At 49.6% G+C, this 26,761-nt stretch overlaps 1 long non-coding RNA gene across 1 annotated transcript in view; it reads right to left on the bottom strand.

Annotated features, from left to right (window-relative positions):
• The window catches only part of LOC137629145 (uncharacterized), a 688,047-nt gene that overhangs the window by 649,785 nt on the left and 11,501 nt on the right, over positions 1-26,761 (bottom strand). The window contains exon 2 of the long non-coding RNA XR_011041455.1: positions 15,346-15,441. This is a non-coding gene — a long non-coding RNA (uncharacterized lncRNA). The remainder of the gene's footprint in view (positions 1-15,345; positions 15,442-26,761) is intronic.

Below are 26,761 nucleotides of genomic sequence, written 5' to 3'. Positions count from 1 at the left end.
CATGTTTCCCATGATGTTGAGCAGCATGATTTAAAAACTCACTTTTCATTACCCTACTAGGTAAGGTATTTTTCCCTCCTGCCGTAAAACATACTTTAACAGGTGGATTACACCAAGGAGGAGACTTGGGATATCCTACCTCTGCTATCTGTGCTGTTAACAAGCCTACTTCTCTAGCATCATTTTTCAGCTGTACTTCCAAAGGCTTAGGCACTCTAGATCTGTTAAGAGCCCGATCTAAAGGCGCCCTAACATATTTACAGTTAGGATTGTTTCTCACAGCAAGGGACCTAGCTAAAAGCCTCAAACTCAACTCCTCTCTGCGAATGGAAAGGGGAGGTATGCCAGAATCAACATAAAGACTGTCAATGGGAGATGTTGTGTAAGCACCTGTGCAGATGCGAAGCCCAGCATTGTGAACAATGTCAAGTTTTCCAAGTAAAGTCTTTGTAGCTGACCCATATATTTGGCATGCATAGTCTAACTTGCTCAGACACAAAGATGTATAAATTCTAAGCAAAGTTGTTCTATCAGCACCCCAATCAAAATGCGATACCACTTTCAGAATGTTCAGCAACTTCTTAACCCTGATAGATAGGTCATTTATATGGGGACCAAATGTCATTTTCTTGTTGAAAATTACTCCAAGAAACTTGACATTATCCTCATATGGCAAAAGGCAATTATTTAAGAAAAGGGTGGGGATCTCTTCCCTTTTACGAGTACGAGTAAAGCGAATGGCTTTGGTCTTCTGAGGAGAAAACATGAATCCACGAGAATTTGCCCATGCGGAAGCAGCATTTATTGCAATTTGAAGATTTTGGCATGCTTATAGTGCAGATGATCCACTACAATAAATTGCAAAGTCATCGACAAATAGTGCTCCTTGTATGCCAGGAGGTATGTGACTCATGAGACTATTAATAGCAACAGCAAACAAGGTCACACTCAATACGCTGCCTTGGGGGACACCTTCTTCTTGCATGTAGGATGAAGATAGTTCTGACCCTACTCTCACTTCAATTGAGCGGTTTGATAAAAATTCTTCAATAAAAGAGAACATATGTCCTCCTATACCCCATGAGGCCAATTGCTTTAAAATACCACCCCTCAAGGTAGTGTTATATGCCTTTTTGAGGTAAAAAAAGACACCCACCACCTGGTTTTGGTTAGAAAAGGCATTTGAAATTTCCCTTGATAACATCAGCAAAGGGTCTAGAGTACTTTGGTTCTTCCTAAAACCAAACTGCCTATTAGATAAAAGATTTTTTATTCTAGATACCACACAAGTCTGTTGTTGATCATTCTCTCAAATAGTTTGCATATGCAACTGGTCAAGGATATGGGCCTATAACTAGATGGCAGTTCTGGGTCTTTACCAGACTTGTGGCCTGGAATTACAATTGAAGTATGCCAGGAATCAGGAGATGTATGGGAAGCCCATAGACCATTAAAGGTTTCTAATAAAAATTCCTTGGTATCCACTGGAAGATGTGATATCATTTCATACCGGATGCCATCCTCACCTGGAGCAGTTAAAGAAGAGCTAGAGATAGCATTTTGCATCTCCTCCATACTAAAAGGCAGGTTAAAAGCTTCAGTATTTGAAAAAGCAGGAGGAACAACAGATGTTGATGCTCTAATTTGTTAAAATGCTGGGGAATAGTTGTCAGCACTTGATACATGGGCAAAGTGCTTAGCAAGAACCTCTGCTACATCTTTGGGGTCAGATATATATCTATTATTTTCCCTTAATATTGGTAGAGGCTTAGGGACGAATTTACCTTGAAGTTTTCCAATCTTGTCCCATATTTCCTTTGAAGGAGTTTTGGTATTAATATTAGATATATATTTCTTCCAAGATGCTCTCTTTGCTTTTTTAAAAGTTCTTTTTTGTTTGGCACAGGCCCTGAGGTACGCTATTCTATCTGCTACACAGTTTGTTCTCAGGTATCTTCTGAAGCAAGTTCGGGTCACTTTTCTTGCGTTGGCACATTCTTTACTCCACCAAGGAACTACAGAGCGATGAGGTAAACCGCATGTTTTAGGTATATACTTGCTAGCATTATCATCAATAATATTTTCAAGATTTTGATAGGCATGCACTGGAGATGTAAATTCATCATACTCTTTATCGGTGTGTGAACAGTTTTCATAAGCTGCCCAGTCTGCCTCGTCTATCTTCCATTTTGGTGGACACTGAGAGGGAAGATTATGGACATAATTTAACATTATGGGCCAATGGTCACTGCCATGTAGCTGTTCATTTGCTGACCAAAGGTAGTCCAATCAAATGGATGAGGAACAGATTGACAAATAAATGGCTGATGTAGAGTTGTGGAATACATCTTCCTAGTTGGAGAACCATCATTCATTAGTATTACATCATTGTTGTCGATTAATTCTTCAACAAGATTACCACATCTATCGCACACATTTCAACCCCATAAAGTATGCTTTGCATTAAAATCACCCATTAAAATAAAAGGGGCAGGAAGCTGATTGATCAGGTCTTGGAGGTCAGAAAGTCTAAGCCTTCTTGGATTACCAGCATGATCTAAGAGGAAAAGTTCTAAGGATGGTTCAATATATAGCGAGCATAAAGTAATTTTTTTCCCGATATGAGTTCTAACTGCAGATGCCTGTAGTGGTGTATTGAGTAGGATTGTTTCAAATTTTACAGATTTGTGAATAATAAAACCTGTACCAACTTGAGCTCTTGCAGCTTGCAAAGGAGGGGATCTACAAAAATGATAATTGAGTCCAGGATTGAATGGTTTGTCACTGATCTTGGTTTCCTGTAGACAAATTACCTTCGTGTCTGAGTCCCTGGTTAAAGTTTTTATTTGCTCAATGCTAGTACTTAAGACCTCTGCAATTCCACTGGATGATAGACATTATCTTTTGTTATTATTTTTCTTTGTCTCATTTGTCTTTTGGGACTTTTCAGATGAAGCTATGTAAGGCCTGGAGATGGAAGGCTTTACTAGGCCACCACTTTTCTTTTCTTTCTTTCTAGGATCTTTATACAAGTCAACCTTAGGATCATGAGCAGTAGGGCACTTACCTGACTTAGATGAAGGTGAGGATGATGCGGACCTTTTCCTCTTTGGAAGATCTTGTTTTCCAGTCTCCATCAAATCAGGTAGAGATTCTGCCTGAGACAATACATTTAAGGTGGTGGAAGCCACATTGGCTTCCTTGGAAGATTGTGCTAGAACTTCAACAGTTCGAGCACTTAACCCAGAAGGCTGGGCTACTATCTCTAGGGGAGATGCTCCTATCGGTGACATTACTTTTGGTGTGTTGGAAACCGTATTGACCTCTTTGGAGGTTTGTGCTCTGGCTTTTATAGGCTGAGCACTTGACCCAGATGGCTGGGCTACTACCACTAAGGGAGATGCACCTGACGGGCCAGATGCTACCACTGGTCCCCCTGTGGTAGTAAGGGGTAGGGATTATAATCTTTTGGTGGCATCTTAACCGCGCGAGCAAAATTAAGTTGCCGATTGAGTAAATGCTTTGCATAACCTAGGACTTGTATGTTCAGCATTTGCTTTCAAGATTGCAGCTTCTTCTTTCTTGTATTCTCTACATCTTTTATCATTTGATTTATGATGATCTTTACAGTTTGCACAGGTTGTATCTCTGTTGCATTGGCCATGTTCTAGCAAAGAACAGTTAATACAGATCTTCGTATTATTGCAGTACCGGGAAGGATGACCGTACTTGAAACAATTAAAGCATTGTAAAGGCCTAGGTTTATATTCTCGAACACGTACTCTTTCATTCTCAATAATTATATGATCTGGTATAACAGGGGTTTCAAATGTTAAAACTACCATGCTTGTATGAGGGATCTTACTTACTTTCCAAACATTAGCAGGGCACATGTCCAGAATTTCTGGTTCTGAAAATTCATATAGATCTTTATCAAAAACTACTCCTTTACCATAGCTGAAGCTCATATGTGGTTTAATATCCTTAATAGGATCAATTTCTGCAATCTTCATGCCAGAAAGCATGTGAGCTTGAGTATCTGATTTTGCATTAATCAAAACAGATTGCTTACCGTATCTGCTAATATCCTTACTTTTAATTAAACCAACTTTTTTTTGTATAAATTTACTAATCTTATAATAGTTATAATTATCTATCTTCCCAGATGCAATTATCCATGTTGGGGGCTTGGGGGTTCTTACTTCTGGAAGTCTATGCTCTATTTCTTATTCCATCCATTCTTCTGGTTTATATACCTTTAGGTGTCTTGGTGCTTTATCACATAGAGCCCCAGAAATCAAACAATTGTCAATTTTTATGCTCTCTAAATTCTTATTTGCTTCTAAAGCAATCTCAAAACTTGAAAATGATACCCAAGCTTCCCAAAAGCCTTTACTACCATTAAGCTCCATTAAAATTTCTTTGATTGCCCCAAATCTACAGAAGGCTTCATGAATTATGTCATAGCTACAACCAATTGGTATGTTTTTTAAGTGGAGAATTTTCAGATTTTTTGTTGGATCTGGTAATGAGAGAGTAAAGTATTACTGTTATTACAAGAATTATTTTCCACCAGTGCCAATAAATTGTCTTTAACTACACTGGTCAGAGAAGTATTGTTGGAGGAATCCTTTTTATTGCCGAGGTCAACAGAGCTTTCCTTACTTAAACAAGCAGAAGTCGTCAACGGTGTCTGGGATTCGCCATTTGATCCAGGGGTACGGGGAACATTAAGTTTACTCATTAATTATTTTCTGGGAGGGAAGGGGTCATAATAACAATGAAAAAAAACAATGGAAAAAAATAAAGTTTAAGGGAGAGAAAATATTAAGACTGAAATTCCAAAGAAGACACCGTTAGCCTTTCCTGGAATTAATTTCTCCACCAATGACACCTGCAAAAGCTGCTTACCAAATGTCCACTCCCTACCCTACCACAAAGGGATGGTACCACCATGATTAGAGTGGCTCAAGTGTATGCCAAACCCGCTTGATGGGACTGAGAGCATTTCAAGAATACAATCATCCCCACTCTAATCATAGTGGCAGGCAAACCGGACAGAATGCCGAGAGTCCTATCTCTATGAAATCGCCAACCCCTGGAATCCGAAGGCCAAATTTTCCTACGAGATAGTTCCGCATGCCAGTATGGGAATACTGACACTCCTAGGTGTCCAAACATTTTCGGGCAGTTGGCAAGACCACCACAGCTACCACAATTGATTTTGAAATAAAAACCAATCCTGGATACAATATCCCCTCTAAAAAACCTGGACAGTGAAATGGGTAAGAGAGTTTTGACAGCAAGGTTGGAGACAGCTAATAATTATGAAGGAGGAATAAGCAATAAAAAGTAATAGAAAAAGTATGAGAGAAATTTAGAGTCAAACTGAGAAAAAGAAATTCCCCAGTTCGAGGGCCCTCTTGCCCGTCACAAGCCTTCAGCATGGGAATGATATGCCGTGCTGAAGCACGATGACTTCATCAAGGCATTCTCTCGTTAAGAGGGTATTTACATAGGGTGACTTACTCTTAGGCAGGGTGGAAAGTCCCCAGCCTTACTGGCTTTGGCTTACCCGGGGACTCAGAATCAGAGTGCGCAGCACTTCGAAAAAAAGAACCCCTGCACCTCACAAGTTTATTGCTATGCAAGAAATGAGCGGCCTACATAAGTGTGTGTGTGAAGAGATGAAGTGTGACTCGTCCTAGGAAGTTGACCTGAAGTCCTTTATATGGAATTCTAGGCTAGGACGTCCCCATACCACCTCGTCAGGGTATGGGGGACGCGACAGTATTGTACTTAATACTAGGAACACAAGGAAGCATGGTTTACCTGCAGAGGTTTGAGGTCATCTATGCAGAGACCCAGGATGCTGCATTCCCCAAGAGAGGGGAGGATGAAGAAAGAAGTAAGGGCCAGACATAGTCTTTCATTCACGCAGACTAAAACCGGGTAACAGTGCCCTCAACCCTCTGCTAGCTGTCCATTAAGGAGCCTGCAGGTAGTGGGCTGTGAAGGTCGTCTGACGCTTCCAGACTCCAGCTTGTAGAACCTGCGTCACAGAGAAGTTTCTCTTGAAGGCCAGGGACGTGGCGATGCCCCTGACATCATGTGCCCTAGGGCGACGTGACGGAGGAGGGTCTGGATTCAAGGCATGATGGATGGTCCGTCGAATCCAGGCTGAGATGGTGTTCTTGGTGACCCTCCTCTTCGTCCTACCTGTGCTAACAAACAGGGCTTGCACGCGGGGACAGGCTGCAGCTGTTCTCTTCAGATAACGTCTCAGACTTCTAAATGGGCAGAGTAGCAGGTGATCTGGGTCATCTGTTACGGAGCGGAGACTCACAACCCTGAAGGAGTCGAACCGTGGGTCCGGAACTCCAGGGTTCTGAGTCTTGGCAACAAACTCAGGGACGAACTTAAACGTTACCTGCCCCCATCCCCTTGAATGGGCGATGTTGTATGAGAGACCATGAAGTTCACTGACTCGCTTGGCCGAAGCCAGAGCGAGCAGGAATACCGTCTTCCAAGTCAGGTGTTGGTCAGAGGCCTGGCGTAATGGTTCGAATGGAGGTCTCTTCAGAGCCCTGAGGACCCGAACCACGTTCCAAGGAGGCGGTCTCACTTCCGACTGAGGGCAGGTAAGCTCGTAGCTACGTATGAGTAAGGAAAGTTCCAGCGAGGAGGAAATGTCTATTCCTTTCAGCCTGAAGGCAAGGCTTAAGGCTGAGCAATAGCCTTTCACAGCGGAGACCGAAAGGCGCATTTCCTCCCACACATAAACGAGGAACTCCGCTATTGCTGGAATAGAGGCATTGAGGGGAGAGATACCCCTCCCACGACACCAACCACAGAAGACTCTCCACTTCGCCTGGTAGACCCCTGCGGATGACTTTCGCAGGTGTCGAGACATACTTTACGCAACTTGTTGCGAAAAGCCTCTCTCAGTGAGGAACGCTGGATAGTCTCCAGGCGTGAAGCCGAAGCGATGCTATGGCTTTGTGGAAGATGTTGCAATGTGGTTGTCTGAGTAGCTCGTGTCGTGGGGGAAGCTCTCTCGGGAGTTGCGTCAGGAGCTGCAGAAGGTCCGGAAACCACTCTGCATGATGCCATAGCGGAGCTATTAAGGTTATCGACAGGTTGACCGATAGTCTGCTCTTGTTGAGCACCCTTCTCATCAGACAGAACGGTGGGAAGGCGTAGACGTCGATGTTGTCCCACCGTTGTTGGAAGGCATCTTGCCAGAGTGCTTTGGGGTTCGGGACTGGGGAGCAGTACAGCGGCAGCTTGAAATTCAAGGCTGTCGCGAACAAGTCCACTGTCAGGGAACCCCACAAAGTCAGGACTTTGTTGGCTACCTGAGGATCCAAAGATCACTCGGTATTCACTATCTGCGAAGCTCTGCTCAGATTGTTGGCGAGCACATTCCTTTTCCCAGGAATGAAGCGAGCTGATAGACGTATCGAGTGGACTTCGGTCAATCTTAGTATCTCTACTGCAAGATGGGATAGCTGTTGTGAAAAGTTATCTCCCGGCTTGTTGATAAAAGCCACTACTGTGGTGTTGTCGCTCATCAGCACCACAGAGTGGCTCGCCAGAGTCTGTTGGAACTGTTGAAGGGCCAGAGAAATGGCCTTCAGCTCTAGCAGGTTGATGTGGAGGTACTTTTCTGATTCTGACCATAGGCCTGAGGCCCTCTGGTTCAGAACGTGAGCCCCCCACCCTTCTTTTGACGCATCTGAAAACAGCATCAAATCCGGGGGAAGGACGAGAAGATCCACTCCCTTTCGAAGGTTGTCGTCGGTCAGCCACCACTGCAGGTCCGTCCATTCCGCAGGTCCTATCGAGACCAGGAAGTCCGGGGAATTGATGCCTTGATTCCACCGGGATTTGAGCCACCACTGCAGGGATCTCATTTTGAGGCGGCCGTTGGGAACTAGACGGGCCAAGGAGGCTAGGTGACCTAAAAGACGTAACCACAATTGGGCTGGAAGATCTTCTCGACTGAGTAAAGGCTTTGCAACCCTCCTCAGCCTTGCTATCCTGTCGTCTGATGGAAAGGCTCTGTGGAGATCGGTGTCTAATATCATGCCTAGATATACCAGTCGTTGTGTTGGGAGCAGAGAGGACTTCTCGAGTTTTACCATGATCCCTAGATCTTGGCAAATTCCCAGAAGCCTGTCTCGGTGTCGAAGAAGGGTCGACTCCGAGTCTGCCAGGATCAGCCAGTCGTCCAGATAATGAAGGAGACGGATGCCGTTCCTGTGCGCCCACGAAGATATCAGTGTGAACACTCTGGTGAACACCTGAGGTGCTGTGGAGAGACCGAAACACAGCACCTTGAACTGGTAGATCTTGTTGTCTAGGCTGAAACGTAGGTACTTCCTGGAAGACGGATGGATTGGGATCTGGAAGTACGCGTCCTTCAGATCCAGTGTGCACATGAAGTCTTGCGGTCTCACTGCAAGTCTAACCGTGTCTGCTGTCTCCATGCTGAACGAAGTTTACTTGACAAACTTGTTCAGGGCTGAGAGGTCGATGACGGGTCTCCAGCCTCTAGACGCCTTCTTTACAAGAAAGAGTCGACTGAAGAAGCCTGGGGAGCCGTCCACGACCTCCTGGAGAGCATCCTTCTTGAGCATGGTCTCGACTTCTGCCCGAAGGGCTAGCCCCTTTGCCGATCCCGTGGCATAGGAGCTCAACGACACTGGATTCGCTGTCAGGGGAGGTTGAGATGAAATGAACGGGACGCGATATCCTTGTCCGACCACAGAGATCGTCCAGGAATCGGCCCCGAGTTGCTGCCACCTGAGCACACAACTTCGTAGGCATCCCCCCACAGGTGGACACGCAGGGGGATTGCCAATCATAGCTTGCGGCCTCGGCCGCTCCTTCTAGGATTTTGGCCTCCCCTGGAGGACTTTGTGCCCTTTTTGTCTTTGACAGGAAAGGGCTCCGGTTTAGACATCTTGGTCTTAGCTACCAGAGCCTGCTTCGGTGTCCTGCGAGGCTGCTGTTGTTGTTGAGGAGCTGGAGGCTTGTAGGGCCGAGATGTAAGGGCCTTCTGGGGGAGCTAATCTTGACTCGTCTTCCTCCACCTCTCAGCTGTCTGTTCTACGTCCTTGGGCTCGAAAAGGCTTCCTCCAAGGATGGAGGAGTGTCTGAGCTTGCTGACATCCATAGCGGGGACCTTCGAGTGGAACCTCTCGGTCACCGTGTCACGGCGCTTGAGAATCGAGTTAGCCCACAGGTTAGGGACCTGGTGAGCTAAAAACTCGATAGAGCGCGTTCCCGAGAGGAGGAAGGTCTCCAGGGCCTTCCTATTGCTCTCCTTGCACAAGTCCTCAGAGCGCAATAGGATGCCCAGAGACCCTAGCCAGACATCCAGCCATGAAGTGGCCTGCATGGCACACTTCGCGACCTTCTCCTGGCTCAGGACCTCCGACGCTATGAATGTCACCTGCCGGGCGTTGAGTTTCTCTACAGAGAGACCCCTGGTGAGCTCTTCCACGGAGTGGTGGAGGAGAAGAGCTAAACAAGGCTCCTCCATGATCTCGAAGTACCTCCTCTGCTGCACACGAGGTGGGAGGAGCTTGTTCCCGGCAGAAGAACTGCTGGAGGAGGCAAGCTCGGAAAGCTGGCCCTCGACCTTGTCCCTGGCACTCTTCACCCCTTGGGACCAGGCCAGGGCTGCACTGGTCTTGGGGGGTTTCCGAATGCCATAAACCTGGTCCAGGACCGTATCCTTGCCTTTGCGAGGGACGATCTCGGGATCCTTGAAACTATAGAGTTGCCTCATTAGTCCAAGGACCTGCCAGAAGGCGTGCTCCGATTCGCGCAGCTCTCCTCCTTGTGGACTGGCAGCTAAGTCTCCCGTCCCCATTGGCTCTTCATGGGGGGACATGCGGACGTTCTCCAGGGGAAGGTCTGGCTCTGGGCGAAACCTTGACGATGATTTGGGTAACGTCTTGGAGTCCTTGAGCTCCCTCCTGGGAGGGATACAGGACTCCACCAAAGTGGTCTGGAAGGTACCTACTATGCGAGACATTTCTCTTCCTTGAGGTGGGGTTCCTCCCATTGGTGCCGTGGGAGAGTGTCTCACCTCGCTGGATTCTCCCGAGGACGGGAAAGGTTTGTCCACAGGAGAAGGAGAAAACGTCTGCGAGGGGGAAGGGGCCTTCCCGATGGACCTCTTGGGAGCCAGCTTAACCCGGGGAGAAGTCACCGCGAAAACCACTCCTCTCCTTCTCTTCAGTGGGGGCGAGGGAGCCTTTGGTTTCAGTCCCAGATCAGCGAGGGCTGACTTCATAGCCTGCACTACCGCTTCATCAGGGAACCGAACCAAGGCTGGCTGCTGACTGACGCAGTATCAGCGATCCCCGCTGGAGGGAAGGGGATCGGTTGATCCTTCGGAGTGGATACTACAGGGCCTGCCTGAAAAGAACAAAGGGAAGAAGAATGTTGTCCAGACCTCTCTGATGACTTTTCCTGCTCCTGGGCGCGTGCACAGCGCTTCTACGATGGCGATCGCGAGGACGATCTGGAAGTACGCGGCCCTGGTGCCTCGCAAGGCTGGGCGCGCTGCGAAACCCGGCGGGAATCGCGCTGGGGGTCGGGCTGGTGCTCACGCGATGGTAGGATCGCTGGTTCGCGCTGGAGTTTGTGCGGTGGCAGAATTACTGGGTCGAGCTGGCGCTCACACGATGGCAGAATCGCGGGGTCGCGCGTGGGTGCTGGGTCACGAGCGGGCGACCGTTGGCACGTGGGCGCGTGGAGTTGAGGGCGCGGGCGCATGGAGATGTGGGCGTGGGCGCGTGGAGATGAGGGCGCGGGCACGCGGGCGAGTGGGCGCGTAGGCGAGGGTGTGCGTGAATGCACAGGTGAGCGCGAGTGCCTGGGTGATCGCTGGCGATCAGGAGAATGATGGCGCGTAGGCGAACGATGTGGCCTAGGCGAGATCAAGCTCGTTGGCGAGCGATGGCGCGTTGGTGAGTGATGGCGTGCTGGCGAACGATGGCGCGTTGGCAAGCGACGGCACGTTGGTGATCGATGATGCGTGGAATGCGTGGGCGACCGACCGCGTACATTTGAGTTGGCGCGTGGACGAGTCGGAGCCCTGTGGCGATCATAAGCGTGGGCGTGTTGGCGCGTGGAGGAGTCGGAGCCCTGTGGCGATCATAAGCGTGGGCGTGTTGGCGCGTTGGTGAGCGTTCGTGCGCAGGCGAAGGATTGCGCAGGCACGTAGGAGAACGCTGGAGCGTAGGAGATCGCTGACGCGTGGGATGGCGCGCCGTGGCTGGAGGTCTCGAAGGTGAAGTCTCGTGGGCGGGCTCAGAAGCTGGCTCGTGGGGGCGCAGGCGCGTACGCACCTTAGTGCGCGCTGGAGACTGGAGCGCAGGCAGTGGTCGACGCGTCGGGAAACGCTGACGAGGCAAAGGAACAATGTCCTTTCCTTGCCTGCGCCCAGATCCGAAGATCGTGGGCGCGCGGGCGAGCGGGCGAGCGTTGGCGGGCTGGGCGCACATCAGGAACTGGGCGTGCCGTAGTGCGCTGATGCGCCGGAGGTTGACGGCGCTCAGGAGACTGTTGACGCACAGGACGCGCAGCAGGGGCTGAAGTGCGCGTACGCGCAGGCTAGCGCTGAGCAGGAGAGCGCTGGCGAGCAGGAGAGCGCTGACGAGCAGGAGAGCGCTGGCGAACAGGGGGGCGTTGGCGATCAGGAGAGCGCTGGCGAGAAGAGTCTGACGACTCATCTGCCGTAGAGCGCTTGCGCGCAGGGCGCTGACGAGCAGGAGAGCGCTGGCGAGCAGGAGAGCGCTGGGGATCAGGAGAGCGCTGGCGAGGAAAGGCAGGAGACTCTACAGCAGGAGAGCGCTGGCGAGCAGGAGAGCGCTGATGAGCAGGCGGGCGCTGGCAATCAGGAGAGCGGTGGCGCTTGCGCGCTATTGAAGGGCGCACAGGTGAAACCTGGCGCGAAAGGGCCTCACCCACATTGTGAGAGAGGTCCTTCTGCCCCGAAGGGACCGGTTCTTGCGTAGGCAAGGGAGATCTGGCAAGCACAGGAGATAGCGAACGATCAGCAGAGAGGTCCAGAGGAGTTACTGCTACGGTCTGCTCCCGACGAGAAGAGTCCTTCACAGGGGACGACGAGGATGACGACCCGAAGAGGAGGTGCCTCTTGACTCCCTTGTAAGGAGAAGGAAGGCCTCGGCGACGAAGAGGAGGGCAAGCCTTACGGCGAAGACGACCTCGTGGCAGGGGATCAGCATCGTTGGTCCTCCGAAGAGGAGTCTCTGTTAGTGCACTCCCTTGAGGGGGAGCAACACTCGCAGGAGAGACCGTTGGACCCAGCTTCCCCCCTCAAAGGATGTTCGGAGGGGGAACCTGGGCCTTCAGCAGCAACAGTAGCAGCAGGGGTTTGACCCGACCCGTCGGACGCCTCTGTCACAACAACGTCGTCAATAGCCAGAGGATCTACCTCTAGTATTACCGGCGACTATTGGACAGCTGCCCCCAACTGGATCAGATTAAACAGGGCTTCCTGGGAGGCCGAGCCCTTAAGCCCCAAGGAAGCCCAAAGCTGGAAAAGATCATCATTAGACACAGTCTGGTCGTAATCTACAAAATCAATAATATCCTCCCCCGGAGGAGGAAGGGGAGCTGCCTCGCTATGGGAGGCAACGCCCTCTCCCACACACCGAGTTTGGGAAACAAAAGAAGGGCCTACGCTACCACTCGGAGGCCTCTCACGAGAGACCGAACGAGTGGGAGCTTCGGAGGAGGTTCAGGCAACGGAAGAAGAGTCCTTGGAGCCTTCCTTCCCCTGGGGGAAAGAACGGTCTCTCTTAGAACTCTTCTTACGCCACCACGCAAACCTCTCCCACTGGGAGGTAGGCCACTCCCGACATTCCATACACAGATTATCACTACTACACCGTTGACCTCGACACTGCGGGCATAGGGTGTGAGGGTCTGTCTCGATCGCCGACATAAAAGTTCCACAGGGGCGATCGGGAAGTTCAGGGCATTTCCACATGGTGGAAAGCAAAGGTAGAGGCCAACTTCAAACAAACACACACTGGAAGAAAAAGCAAACAAATTAAGGCTGTCAATATGCGAGGACGGGACAGAAACGTCTGTACATCGTCCGAGCCAAAAGTGAAGAGAGGCAGCTCATCGGTGTGTGGAGGGGGGAGGGGTAGCTAGGTACCCCTCCCCTACCCCTGTGCAAACTAAAGCGGGGTAGTTTAACCCTTGTTAAAATCTAATGGCTCGTCACTTCAGCTACGCCGAAAGTAAAACCCTATGTAAATAGCGTGGTTTGTATTTTGGTTAAGGAACAATATTTTTTTCCTTGCCCTGAAGACCTAAGATTATTCACATTATTGTATAAGCAAATTAGTTATCATTTGGATTTGAAAAAAGCCTGTATAGGAATATGATATATACAGTACAAAATGAAGAGTTACTTTGCAAGCCTAGAGTATGCAAATGCTCTCTCATGTCCTTCCCAATATAAGCAAATATGATATCACTGTGATATAAACAAAGTTTTATATAAAAAAAAATATGCAAAAGAAAAAAAGACTAAATTGTTTCCCTACAATGGGTGAATGACTAGGCATATGTATGCACCTAGCTCAAATCTTGTATTGCACAGAACATCTCAGGCTATTCACATTATAAATGATTTTGATATTCCAATACATCGTGACCATTTAATCATAATTTTGATATACTGTAAATAAATGAAAAATTTCATCTGGGTTCGAAACCTCCTATCCTCTGAGATGTAGAGACTCAGGATCTGAATGAAATTTGTTTATCCTTATAATGACTGAAGATGTTCCCTCCTGGGAACTCTTCAATTCAATAGAGAGAGAGGGAGGGCAAGTTAGACCCAAATTCTTTCAAAACATCTGATAACTGTCAGCGAAAGAGACTACTCCGGGTGATCTTGATCCATAATGGGATTGAGGGTAAGGATTACCCCTACCAGTAACTGGACGACAATGATCACGTCCCTGATAGTTGGGGAGGGCTACAGGTTAGACCTACCAGTCATAATTATGTATGTGGGAGAGAGAGGGTGCGTAGTGCGTGCATTTAACTCTCACAGGTGTAAAGTCTCCTCTCAAAGATAACTCACACTAGTGCTCAAACCAGGATCTTATAAGGCTCTTAAGAGCGAAGCATATAATGATGAGGTGGAGTAAACCACCTATTCCAACCGTTAGTGGGCTGAGCATAGTCGCAGGTTCAGGTGTGGGTGTGCATGGTTTTACCTGCGTATTTGAAGATATGCAAATGTATCAAAAAGCTTACATGCTCAGGTGAGAGTACTGCACTGCATTCACCATGAGTACATGAGTCTGGGTGAGATGCGTTTGGGCAAGTAGCATCTGGATAAGGTGCATCTGGATGAGGCAAGTCTAACTGAAGCACATCTAGGTGAGGCACATCTGGCTGAGGCACTTCTGGATGAGGCACATCTAGGTGAGGCACGTCTGGTTGACGCACTTCTGTGATGAGGCACAACTAGGTGAGGCCCATCTGGTTGAGAAGGCACGTCTGGTTGAAGCGCATCTGGTTGAGAAGGCTAGTGTGGATGAGGTGTGTCTGGTTGAGGCCCATTTGGGCGAGAAACATCTGGTAGAAGTTCGTCTGTGTACTTTAGTATGATGAAGAGGGGTCCAGCAAAGGTTAACTACTCAACTTCCAACACTGTTGAAGGGTCAGAGTGCTTACTTGTTAATCACACTCACATCGATAAAAAGCGAGTTGATCATAGATCAATCGGCAATATAATGCAGGCAGGGAACATTGTGGGAGACATGTAATCCTTAAAACGCTGTAAGTCCTAAGACGTTGTAATGACATTACCGGGAACAAAGTCCAAAGGTACAGAAGAAAAATGGAAAAAGCATGAAAATTTGCCCAAAGTTTCTAGCCCCTGGAAGAATGTGTCTCCACTGATGGCTGCTCTCAAAGTAACTACTCGGTGAGCGAGTAGAGGGGCTGAGCTTTCCCGCTCCTGCCCAGGTAACTACCAGCCACCTGTTTATACCTTATTATGCAAGTTTTAACAGCTATATTCATTAGCTTAGCTGTTATATATCCTAAGTAAAGAACGAATGTTTTTATTTGTGTCAGAACAAAAATTATTTAGATATTTCGTAATATTCAGTTAATCATTTATTATTTTGATGTAAATAAATAAGAAAATTAAGATATTTCATTATATTCAGTTATTCATTTATTATTTTGATGTAAATAAATAAGAAAATTCATAAGAAAATTTGCAAAAAAAAAAAAAAAAAAAAAAAAAAAGGTTTTTGAACTTACCTAGGTAGGGCAACAGACTGAAAAATATAAATATGTTTTCCCAACTTTTCTTCAATTTAGTATCTGAAATCTTGCACTCCAGATCTCAAATCATTCCTGCAAATTAGATACTGTTTTGATACAGATCAAGTTTTTTATGGGAACATATGCAAAAGAAAAACTTTGTGGGATAGCCTATGCTATACAAACAGCTGATACACTTTCTTACTCAATTACTTATAGTAATGATAAAACTAAGTAAAAAACATGCTTCCTTTACTTTTTATGAAACAGTTTAGTTGAACAACTGTTGCTTTTACATGGCAATGACATTTTGATAATCACAACACTACATAAAACACATTTAGATTATTCAGCTTAGGGTACCCTCAGTTAATCTTGATTAAAAACCTATCTAAATAGAATCAAGTACTCTTTATATTACTGTAATGAATTTACAAGTCTATATACATTAACTGCTTCCATATCTGCCCAAATAGATCCAAGAGTTTGCAAATAAGGCCAAAATGCTGATAGAGTTCTGTAACAATGCATAACCTTGGCTACCTTGTTATGTTACCCCCAAAATCATGTCTTAATGATGTCTATCCTATGCAAAGTATACACTAAAACCTGAAGTTCAGAGAAATGACAAATTTGAAAGAAATTTGTATTTTTCCTAACAATGCAAACCTGTAGCTATTTATTAGGGATTACCTTTCGGCGAAGCTGGAGGACACGCCATTAAGACTTTAAGCGAGGTGGGAACTACCCAACCCGCTTGTTTAAAGGGGGGGGGTGGGGGTAGGGGGGGTTGCCAGCTACTCCTCTCACTGACACACTGGTGAATCTGAGCCGCTTTTGATTGCAGGCAGGACTTAATCTGGGGGACAGGTGATGGCGGGACAATTTGTATAAATAGCTACAGGTTTGTATCATTAAGAAAACTACAAAATACTTTCAAATGTCATTTGTTCCGACACTCTACAAACCTGACTCTATTTATTAGGGATGAGTCACCCATTAGGAGGGTGGAAGTCCGACCACTGGCGTGGCCATTGACCAAGGGTTTTCATGTACGGGCTTAGCCCGTACTGTACTGAGAAAAACCCTGACACCTCGCTACCATTTTGTGCAATGCCTGAGTAACCTGTGTGCGTGTGAAAAAAACTAGCAATGTGAATGTCAAACAGACGTTTCCCAATACCAACTTCGCAGGAGTATTAGGGGCGTCAACAAGTATTAAATCTAGTTTACACACGGGAAAGGATTAATACCTACAGATAGGCAAGGCCAGTGTGCAGAGGACCCATGGTGCTGTTCCCCAAGAGAGGGGAAGATGTAAGAAAGAGCCAGTCATTCTTACTCATTCATCCCTGACTAATCCCGGGTAACCTAAGCCATCAACTGTGGGGTTGAGAGATTGCCTAGAGGTAAATACTGTATCTCAAGTTTATTGATGTCAAGATGTGCAACCAGTTGCCAGCAACCAATTGCAAGCAACTCCTATGTAGGGGGGAAACCTATCCTCCAACTGTCTCCAATCCAGTGGGAGTTTGCAGAGTAAGTATGCTCCCATTTTGGTAATACCAGGGTGGCCAGTACTCCCTAGAGGGAGATGTTATAACAGCAAATCTCTTTAGCGATCACTATCAGCCAAGAGAAAAGTCGTTTGTACACAACAGTGAGCTGAAGCTCTACAGACTACCGAAATAGTAGGCAATTGAGGCAACAGTAAGCTGTAGTTCGGTGATGCACGCCAGTGAGTAGGGTCACGCAAGCCTGTCATGGGTACTAAGGCGAGTAACCTGGGTTGCTCGCAGACATTCAAACCTTCGTCAGGCAGAAGAGGTAACCCACCCACCTCGCTAGAGCTCAGTGGATTGGTGCGCAACCCTTCGCATGACTTCTCTGCGAAACTAAGGTCTTGCGAAGTACTCATACTCATCCTACCCGCAAAAGAGGAGTCAGTGAGTCGCTGCATGTCATCCCATCGGAAGGGAACAAAAAAGGCTGTGCTGGACTTGAAGATCGGCCGTTTCTTTCACGTAAGAGATTGAAACATGAGGTCATGTCCTGAAGGGCTTGGCCTCACAAAGCTCTATGAGCTTTGTTGTCACAATGCAGGAAATAACCCCAAAAGAGTTATAGCTTAATAGTAGTTTCTCCCTCGTAAGAGATTGAAAGCAGAGGCATAGGTCCCAAAGGACATGGCCTAACTAAGCTCAAAGAGCTTTGTTGTGCCCAAAGACACAAAGTCAGCAATAACTCCAAAGAGTTAAAGCCTAAGAGATTCGTCTATGTGAGAGGAGGCAGTCGTCACCATCAGCGGCACAGACCCCAGAGGGAAGTTGCAACGAGACTCGTTTTGTACCGTGAGGGGTGAGGGGTAGGCAGCCATGAGTGGGAACTGCAAGTAGTCACCTAAATACTTCGTTGTCAAGCTTTGAAGAGCAAGGGTAGGGCATAGACGAATCTAATTCGAGGAATCCCTCGAAGGGAGAAACCACAGAGGTGAAGGCAGTCTCTCTCGCAGACGAGAAAGGCTACCAACCTCTGTTGCCGTTGTCTGCAATGCTCCCCAGAAGCGAGGAGATTGCTGGACAGTAACTGGTGGAGGGACTCTCCCTCGGAAGGGAAAGTTGCTCAACACCTGATGGAGGTTATTTCTCCCTCGGAAGGAAAAATTAATCAACACCTGGAGTCACACCACAGAACAGCAGTCTCTGCTTCCTGTCAACAAGCTGAGCTCAAGTTAAAGGTTGGCATCGAGTGTTGCCTGTGAAACATATTTGAAGCTTATTTCTGAGTTTACCCTGAAAGGGGTCACCCAACAAGTCACTCCTGGAGTTCTTGTCAGCAACTGCTCACAACAGCCCGCCGAAGCAGAGCAAATATTGTGACAAACAGAAGCTGAGGTCAAAGACCTCTGAAAGAAAAAGGACTTTTTATTAAGCTTTAGGCCAGTTGTTTTTAATCGTAAACTGACTAAAAGGTTTTGGCAGGAGAGATTGGCAACATCTTTCTTGAGAAGAAATAAAAGTGAGGGTTAGTAGCTAGTATGAGCTGGGCTAGCCTACCCTGCTAACTAGCAGCGAGTAGCTACACATAGCTAAAAAGCTTTATCGACTAGTTTCAGCTTTCACCGAAATAATATTCCATGGTAAAGAGCGGAAGGTTCGTATGTGGCACTGGAACAAAGAGTGTATACTGTATGTGTATTTATGAACTTGTGGAATACATCTAGTGAATTCATTTTATTTCTAAGGAGGAAAAGTGTTTTATAATACAAGCAATTTAGTTTGCAAGCTCGGTCCCACAACATATTTCACTAGTAAACTGAAAAATGACAAATTCGTAGATAATTTGTATTTTTCTTAACTATACAAACCTTAGTTATTTACATGGGGTGATTACTTCGGCGTAGCTGAACGACGAGCCATAAAAGTTTTAACGAGGGTTTCCTACCCCACCGCTAGTTAGCGGGGGGTAGGGAGGGGTAGCTAGCTACCCCCTCCCCCCTCACACACACCGGTGAAAGGCTCAATTTACTTAGAGGTAGGACTTATCTTGGGGGACAGGGCTGGCGGGCACATAACTGTAAATAGCTAAGGTTTGTATAGTTAGGAAAAATACAAATTATCTACGAATTTGTCATTTGTTCCGTAACTGAAATACAAACCACGCTATTTACATGAGGTGACTTAACCCTTAGGAAGGGTGGTAAGTACCCTGCCATACTGGCTTTGGCTTGCCCGGGGACCCCGAACCCGAGTTTGAATGAACTCATAGGTTGAGGGGGCCCCTGCTCCTCGCAGGCAGTTGTGAGACTGCTGCGGCCTACGTAAGCTGTGTGTGAAGGTGAGCAGTGACTCGTCCTAGGAAGTTGACCTGGAGGTCTTCAGATGGAAATCTATGCTAGGACTCTCCCAATACCACCTTGTCAGGGTATGGGGACATGACAGTATTACAACTTAATACTAGGAACACAAGGGAGCATGGTTTACCTGCAGAGGTTCGAGGTCAGCTATGCAAAGGACCCAGGATGCTGTTTTTCTCCAAGGGAGGAGAGGATGAAGAAAAGAAAAGAGCCAGACAGATCTTTTCATTCACACAGACTAAAACCGGGTAACAATGCCCTCAACCTTCTGCTACTTGTCCAATAAGGAGTCTGAGGTTAGACAGCTGTTGTGCAGCCACCACAGGGCCGATAGAGAACGTATTGAGCCTCCTGTGTATCATGTCTTGCAGGTAGTGGGCCGTGAAGGTGATCTGACGCTTCCACACCCCAGCTTGCAGGACCTGCGTCACCGAAAAGTTCTTCTTGAAGGCCAGGGACGTAGCCACGCCCCTGACGTCATGTGCCCTAGTGCGACGTGACGGAGGAGGGTCAGGATTCAAGGCCAGATGAATTACCTTGCAAATCCAGGCCGAGATGGTATTCCTACTGACCCTCCTCTTCATCTCCCCGGTGCTCACGAACAAGGCTCGCACCTGGGGGCGGACTGCAGCTGTTCTTTTAAGATACAACCTCAGACTCCAGACTGGGCACAGTAGGAGATGGTCTGGGTCATCTGTTACAGAACGGAAACTCGAAACCTGGAAGGAGTCGAACCTTGGGTCCGGCACTCCCGGGTTCTGATTCTAGGCAACAAACTCAGGGACGAACCTGAACGTTACCTCCCACCATCCCCTTGAATGGGCAACGTCGTAGGAGAGACCATGAAGTTCACTGACTCGCTTGGCCGAGGCCAAAGCTAGCAGGAACACCGTCTTCCAGGTAAGGTGGCGATCAGAGGCCTGGCGTAATGGTTCGTAGGGAGGTCTCTTAAGAGACCCGAGAACTCGAACCACGTTCCAAGGAGGAGGTCTCACTTCCGACTGAGGCCAGGTAAGCTCGTAACTCCGTATGAGGAGAGACAGTTCCAGCGAGGAGGAAATGTCCATTCCTTTGAGCCTGAAGGCAAGACTTAAGGCTGAGCGATAGCCTTTCACTGCCGAGACTGAAAGGCGCATTTCTTCCCGCAGATAAACGAGGAACTCCGCTATTGCTGGTAAAGTGGCATTGAGGGGAGAGATACCCCTTCCACGGCACCAACCACAGAAAACTCGCCACTTCGCCTAGTAGACTCCTGCGGATGACTTGCGCAGGTGGCCAGACATCCTGTTTGCAACTTGCTGCGAAAATCCTCTCTCTGTGAGGAGATGCAGGATAGTCTGCAGGCGTGAAGTCGAAGCGAAGCTACGGCTTTGTGGTAGATGTTGGAGTGTGGTTGTTTGAGTAGCTCGCGACGTGGAGGGAGCTCCCTCGGGATCTAGGTGAGGAGCTGCAGAAGGTCCGGGAACCACTCTGCATGATGCCATAGCGGAGCTATCAAGGTCATCGAGAGATTGACCGATGTTCTGGTCTTGTTGAGTACCCTCCTCATCAGATAGAACGAGGGAAAGGCGTACATATCGACGTTGTCCCACCGTTGTTGGAAGGCATCTTGCCAGAGAGCCTTGGGGTCCGGGACTGGGGAGCAGTACAGCGGGAGCTTGGTGTTCAGCGCCGTAGCGAACAGATCCACCGTCGGGGAACCCTACAAAGTCAGGACTTTGTTGGTTATCTGAGGATCCAAAGACCACTCGGTACTCACTATCTGTGTCGCTCTGCTCAGACTGTCGGCGAGCACATTCCTTTTGCCTGGAATGAAGCGAGCCGCTAGTGAAATCGAGTGGACTTCGGACCATCTCAGGATCTCTACTGCAAGATGGGATAGCTGTTCCGAAAAGGTACCTCCCTGCTTGTTGATATAAGCCACGACTGTGGTGTTGTCGCTCATCACCAGGACTTGGTGGAACTTCTGAAGTGCCAGGAACACGGCCTTCATTTCTAGCAGGTTTATGAGAAGGTACTTTTCTGATTCTGACCACAGGCCTAAGGTCCTGTGGCTCAGAACGTGGCCCCCACCACCCTTTGTTTGATGCGTCCGAAAACAGCATCAAATCCGGGGAAAGGACGAGAAGATCCACTCCCTTTCGTAGATTCTCGTCTGCCACCCACCAACTGAGGTCCGCCCGTTCCGCAGGTCCCATCGGGATCAAGGTGTCCGGGGAGTCGTGTCCTTGACTCCACCGAGACTTAAGTCTGCACTGGAGGGATCTCATTCTGAGGCGACTGTTGGGAACGAGACGGGTCAGGGAGGAGAGGTGGCCAAGGAGACGCAGCCACGATTGGGCTGGGAGTTCTTCTCGATTGAGGAAAGGTCTCGCAACCTTCCTCAGCCTTGCTATCCTTTCGTCTGATGGGAAGGCTTTGTGGAGATTGGTGTCTATGACCATGCCTAGATATACCAGTTTCTGAGAGGGCTGCAGGGAGGACTTCTCGAGATTTACCACGATCCCCAGATCCTGGCAAACTTCGAGGAGTCTGTCTCGGTGGCGAAGAAGGGTTGCCTCCGAGTCCGCCAGGATCAGCCAGTCGTTCAGATAACGAAGGAGACGGATGCCGATCCTGTGGGCCCACGAAGAGATGATGGTGAATACTCTGGTGAACACCTGAGGAGCTGTGGAGAGACCGAAACACAGCACCTTGAACTGGTAGATCTTGTTGTCTAGGCAAAATCGCAGGTACTTCCTTGAAGATGGATGAATTGGGATCTGAAGTACGCGTCCTTCAGGTCCAGTGTGCACATGAAGTCTCGTGGTCTCACTGCAAGTCTGACCGTGAATGCCGTCTCCATGCTGAACGGAGTCTGCTTGACAAACCCGTTCAGGGTCGAGAGGTCGATGACTGGTCTCCAGCCTCCAGACGCCTTTCTCACAAGAAAGAGTCGACTGTAGAAGCCTGGGGACCCGTCTACATCCTCCTGGAGAGCGTCCCTTCTCCAACATGGTCTGGACTTCGGCCCGGAGGGCCTGCCCCTTTGCCGATCCAATGGCAAAAGAGGTCAACGACACTGGATTCGCTGTCAGGGGAGGTAGAGAGTCCGTGAACGGGACGCGATAACCTAGAGAGATCACGGAGACCGTCCAGGCATCCGCCCCGAGTTGCTGCCACCTTGTCGTGCAACTCTGTAGGCATTCCCCCACTGGTGGACATGCATGGGGATTGCCAACCCTAGCGCTTCCGGCCTTGGCTGGTGCCTCTAGGGTTTTTGCCTCCCCTGGAAGACTTCTTGCCCCTTATACTCTTGGCAGGAAAGGGCTTAGACACCTTGGGCTTCGCTGCGGTGGTCGTCTTCTTTGTGTCCTTAGCCGGACGGGGCTGCTGGACTGCTGGAGGTTTGTAGGGCCTCGATGTCAGGGCCCTGTGAATGAGAGAATCCTGGTTGGATTTCCTCTCAGCAGTGAGCTCCACGTCCTTAGGCTCAAATAGGCTCTTACCGAGCACGGAAGTGTGTCGGAGCCTGCTAGCCTCTGCACTGGGTACCTTATGATGGAACCTCTCGGCCACAGCGTCCCGACGCTTGAGGATCGTATTGGCCCACAAGCTCGAGACTTGGTGGGCCAGAAACTCGATGGTCCGTGTGCCCGAGAGAAGAAAGGTTTCCAGCGATTTCCTGGTGCTTTCTTTGGAGAGGTCCTCGGACCGCACCAGGATGCCCAGAGACCCCAGCCAGATGTAGAGTCACGAAGTCGCCTGCATGGCGCACATGGTGACCTTCTCCTGGCTCAGGACCTCAGTGGCTGAGAAGGAAACGTGCCGGTTGGAGAGTCTCTCAAGAGGGACTCCCCCTGTGAGTTCTTCCACGGAGTGGTGTAAGGGAAGACTCCTCGAGGATCTCGAAGTACCTCCTCTGATGGACTCGAGGAGGAGTGAGGAGCTTATTACCGGCACTCGATCTGCTGTAGGAGGCAAGCTCAGAGAGCTGGCCCTCGACCTTGTCTCTGGCACTCTTCATCCCTTGAGACTAGGGCAAAGCTGCACTGGCCCTAGAGGGTTTCTGGGTGCCGTAGACGCGATCCAGGACCGTGTCCTTCCCTTCACGAGGTGGGACCTCAGGGTCTGGGATCCCATTAAGGTTCCTCATGAGGGTCAGGACTTGCCAGAATGCGTGTTCTGACTCCTGGTGCTCTCCTCCCGAAGGACTTGCAGCGAAGTCTCCCGTCCCCAGTGGCTCTTCCTGGAGGGACACGTGGACATCCTCGGCGGCTCTAGACGGTTCCTGCCTGATCCTCGCTGACGATTTGGGAATCATCTTAAGAGTCCTTAGGCTCCCTCCTGGGCGGGATACAGGACTCGAGTAGCGAAGGGGGCAAGGCTCTTCTCCACCTCTGGACGAGAAGACCTCTCGGGGAGAGGCGGAGCCTCCCCATTGGTGCGATGGGGGGAGTGTTCCGGCTCATCCGACTCTCCTGAGGAGGGGTAATCCTCCTCCGCAGGGGAGGGCGAGAAGGTCTGAGGGGGAGAAGGAGCCTTGCGCAAGGATCTGCGCGGAGACAGAATAGGCCTCGGAGGAGGGTCCACGGGAGAGACTCCTCTCTTCCTCTTCAGGGGGGAGGAAGCTGCCGCTGGTTCATGTCCCGAATCAGAGAGGGCGGGCTTAATAGCCTGCACAAGGGCTCTGACTAGGGTGCCGAACCAGGGCTGCTGTCTGACAGTCGCGCTGTCAGACACCCCCTCTGGAGGGAAGGGGATCGAGGGATCCCTAGGAGGAGTCGACAAATGAGGGTTTGCCTGCAAGGCTGAAAAAGAAGAGTCCCTAGACCTGTCCAGAGAGCGCCACTCCTCCGGCGAGCGCGCTGGTCTGCGCTTGCGGGGAGGGGAACGCGACGACGAGGAGTCCGCCTGGCGGCGCTCGCGCTGGGGCTCATAAGCTGGGCCTTGGTCAGGTCACGCGTGAATGGTTGGCACGATACTGGAAACTCGCGCGCACCCGTGCGGGCAGGGGGGACGCGAGGGCGCGTAGGCGGGGATTCAGGAGCGATGGCGCGCTGGCGAAAGCGCGGGCGCGCAGCAGCTGGAGCGGGAACGTGGGATGTAGCAACGTGAGGGCGCGTTGGTGAGCGTGTGGGCGCTGGAGCTGGAACCGCGCGTGTCGCGCGTCTCCCCAGACAAGCGCGACGAGTCCATAGGAACCTGTGGGCGCCTGTGCGCAATGAAACAGGAACTGGAGGGCGCCGAGGCACTGGAGGGCGCGTGAGCGCAGGTGGCCGCTGGGGCACCGGTGGACGCGTATGCGCAGGTGAGCGCAGGAGCGCTGTGTCAGGAACTGGGAGCGTATGCGCAGGTGAGCGCTAACGCGCTATCTCAGGAACTGCTGATGGGCGCGGTGGCGCAGGTGGCCTCTGGGGCACCGGTGGGCGCGTATACGCAGGTGAGCACTGTATCAGGAACTGGGCGCGTATGCGCAGGTGAGCGCTAACGCGCTACCTCAGGAACTGCTGGAGGGCGCCGAGGGGCCGAAGGGCGTGGGCGCGCAGGGGGACCCTGGCGCGTAACAGGAACGGAGGCGCGAACGCCTGAGGGTGAGCGCCGAGGCGCAAAGTCAGGAACAGCAGCAACATCAGCATGCGAGCGCTCAGGAGTTGCCTGGCGCTTGAGGGCAAGAGGCGCAGTTTTGCGCTCAAGACCCTTCAGCCCCGAAGGCCCCGGAGACTGTGCAATGGCAGTATCAGGAAGCGCGACACACGCATCAGGAGCTCTGGACGTGGATGGTCTGGCCACAGGTCACAATGTCCCGGAGGACGACCATCCTCCGACGGGGATCACGAACGATCCCTGGAAAGGTCTAGGTTGGTAACTGGCAGGACAGGAGAACGGCGAGTCGTCTCCTCCGCAGAGGATTGTGGTGACGACGAGCCGAAGAGGCGCCTCTTAACACCCTTGTAAGGGGAAGGAAGGCCTCTAGGGCGAAGGGGAGGACGAGCCTTCCGCCTTATACGCCAACGAGGGGCCGTGGGATGAGCAAGCTGACCATCGATGGGCCTCCAAAGAGGAGTCTCTGTTAGTGAACTCCCCCGAGAGGGAGAAACACCGGCAGGAGAGACCGTGGGACTTAGCTCCTCCCTCGAAGGATGTTCGAAGGGGGAGTCTAAGCCTTCAGCTACCTCAGCCCCAGGAACGGGCGTTTGGCTAGACCCACGGGATGTTTCCGTCACCACAACGTCAACCACAGACAGAGGATCTATCTCTGCTGAAGTTGGCGATTGTTTGACGGCCGCACCCAGTTTGATCATGTCAAACAGAGCTTCCTTGGAGGGCGAACCCTGTAGCCCCAAAGAAGCCCAAAGCTGCAAAAGATCATTATCAGACACAAATTCCTCCTCCGGGGGAGGAGGGGCAGCTGCCTCGCTATGGTAGGCAACTACCTCTCCCTCACCCCGGGATCGGTTAACAGCACTGCGGTCTACGCTACCACTCGCCGGCCTCTAGGGAGAGGCCGCTCGAGTGGGAGCTTCGGAGGAGGAAAGGGCTACGGAAGAAGAAGTCTTGGGATTTTCTCTCTTCCGAGAAACCTCCGAAGGAGAAAGATCCCTTTTAGCCTTCTTCTTGCGTCGCCGGGCAAACCTCTCCCACTGGGAGGTAGACCACTCCCTACACTCAATACATAAATTAGACCTATCACACCGTTGACCCCTACACTGAGGGCATGAGTGAGGATCCGTGTCCAAGGCCGACATAAAGGTACCACAGGGGCGGCCAGAAAGTCCAGGGCACGTACGCATGATGAATAATAGAGGTCAACTTCACACACACACTGAAAAGAGAAAGCAAACAAAACTATGGAAGTCAAAAACGAGGAGAGCGCAGACAGGTCTGTCGTCTCTCCGAGCCAAAAGTAAAGTGAGCCTTTCACCGGTGTGTGAGGGGGGGGTAGCTAGTTACCCCTCCCTACCCCCTGCTAACTAGCGGTGGGGTAGGAAACCCTCGTTAAAACTTTTATGGCTCGTTGTTCAGCTACGCCGAAGTAATTACCCCATGTAAATAGCATGGTTTGTATTTCAGTTACGGAACATGTTATGTTACACCAAAATCATGGCCTAATAATGTCTAGCCAATAAAAAGTTTATACAATCAGCCCTCGATATTTGAGGAAGTTAGGTAAAAGACAGGCACGAAAAGCAACAATCGCAAATACTTGCTGCTTTAGGGTGGGTCAACTCATAGTCTACTAACTTAGTGTCCATTAGCAACTCTCGGTCGAATAAAACACTAAGTAACCCACTGTACTGCCTAATATTGTATTTACTTATTTTCTACCAAAGTATAAGTAGGCCTATAGTGTCAGTGTATGAACATATTTCAGTACCTATACATGTACACACATTTACTGTACATAAATACGTACAGTACACAGTAAGATTAGGGTACACATAACAAAGAGTCATCGCCACACTTATACGTAAATAATGTAACAAAAAAGTATAGCAGTTCCTATCTAACAGCACTAGCTGATATATACAACAGGGTATATTACTCCAATATATGTACAATACCTTCACTGCAATA

The sequence above is a fragment of the Palaemon carinicauda genome, chromosome 37 (assembly GCF_036898095.1).
Source record: "Palaemon carinicauda isolate YSFRI2023 chromosome 37, ASM3689809v2, whole genome shotgun sequence".
Lineage (NCBI taxonomy): Eukaryota > Metazoa > Arthropoda > Malacostraca > Decapoda > Palaemonidae > Palaemon > Palaemon carinicauda.
The sequence above is the reverse complement of the archived record's forward strand: the minus strand, read 5'-3'. Positions and strand labels throughout refer to the sequence as shown.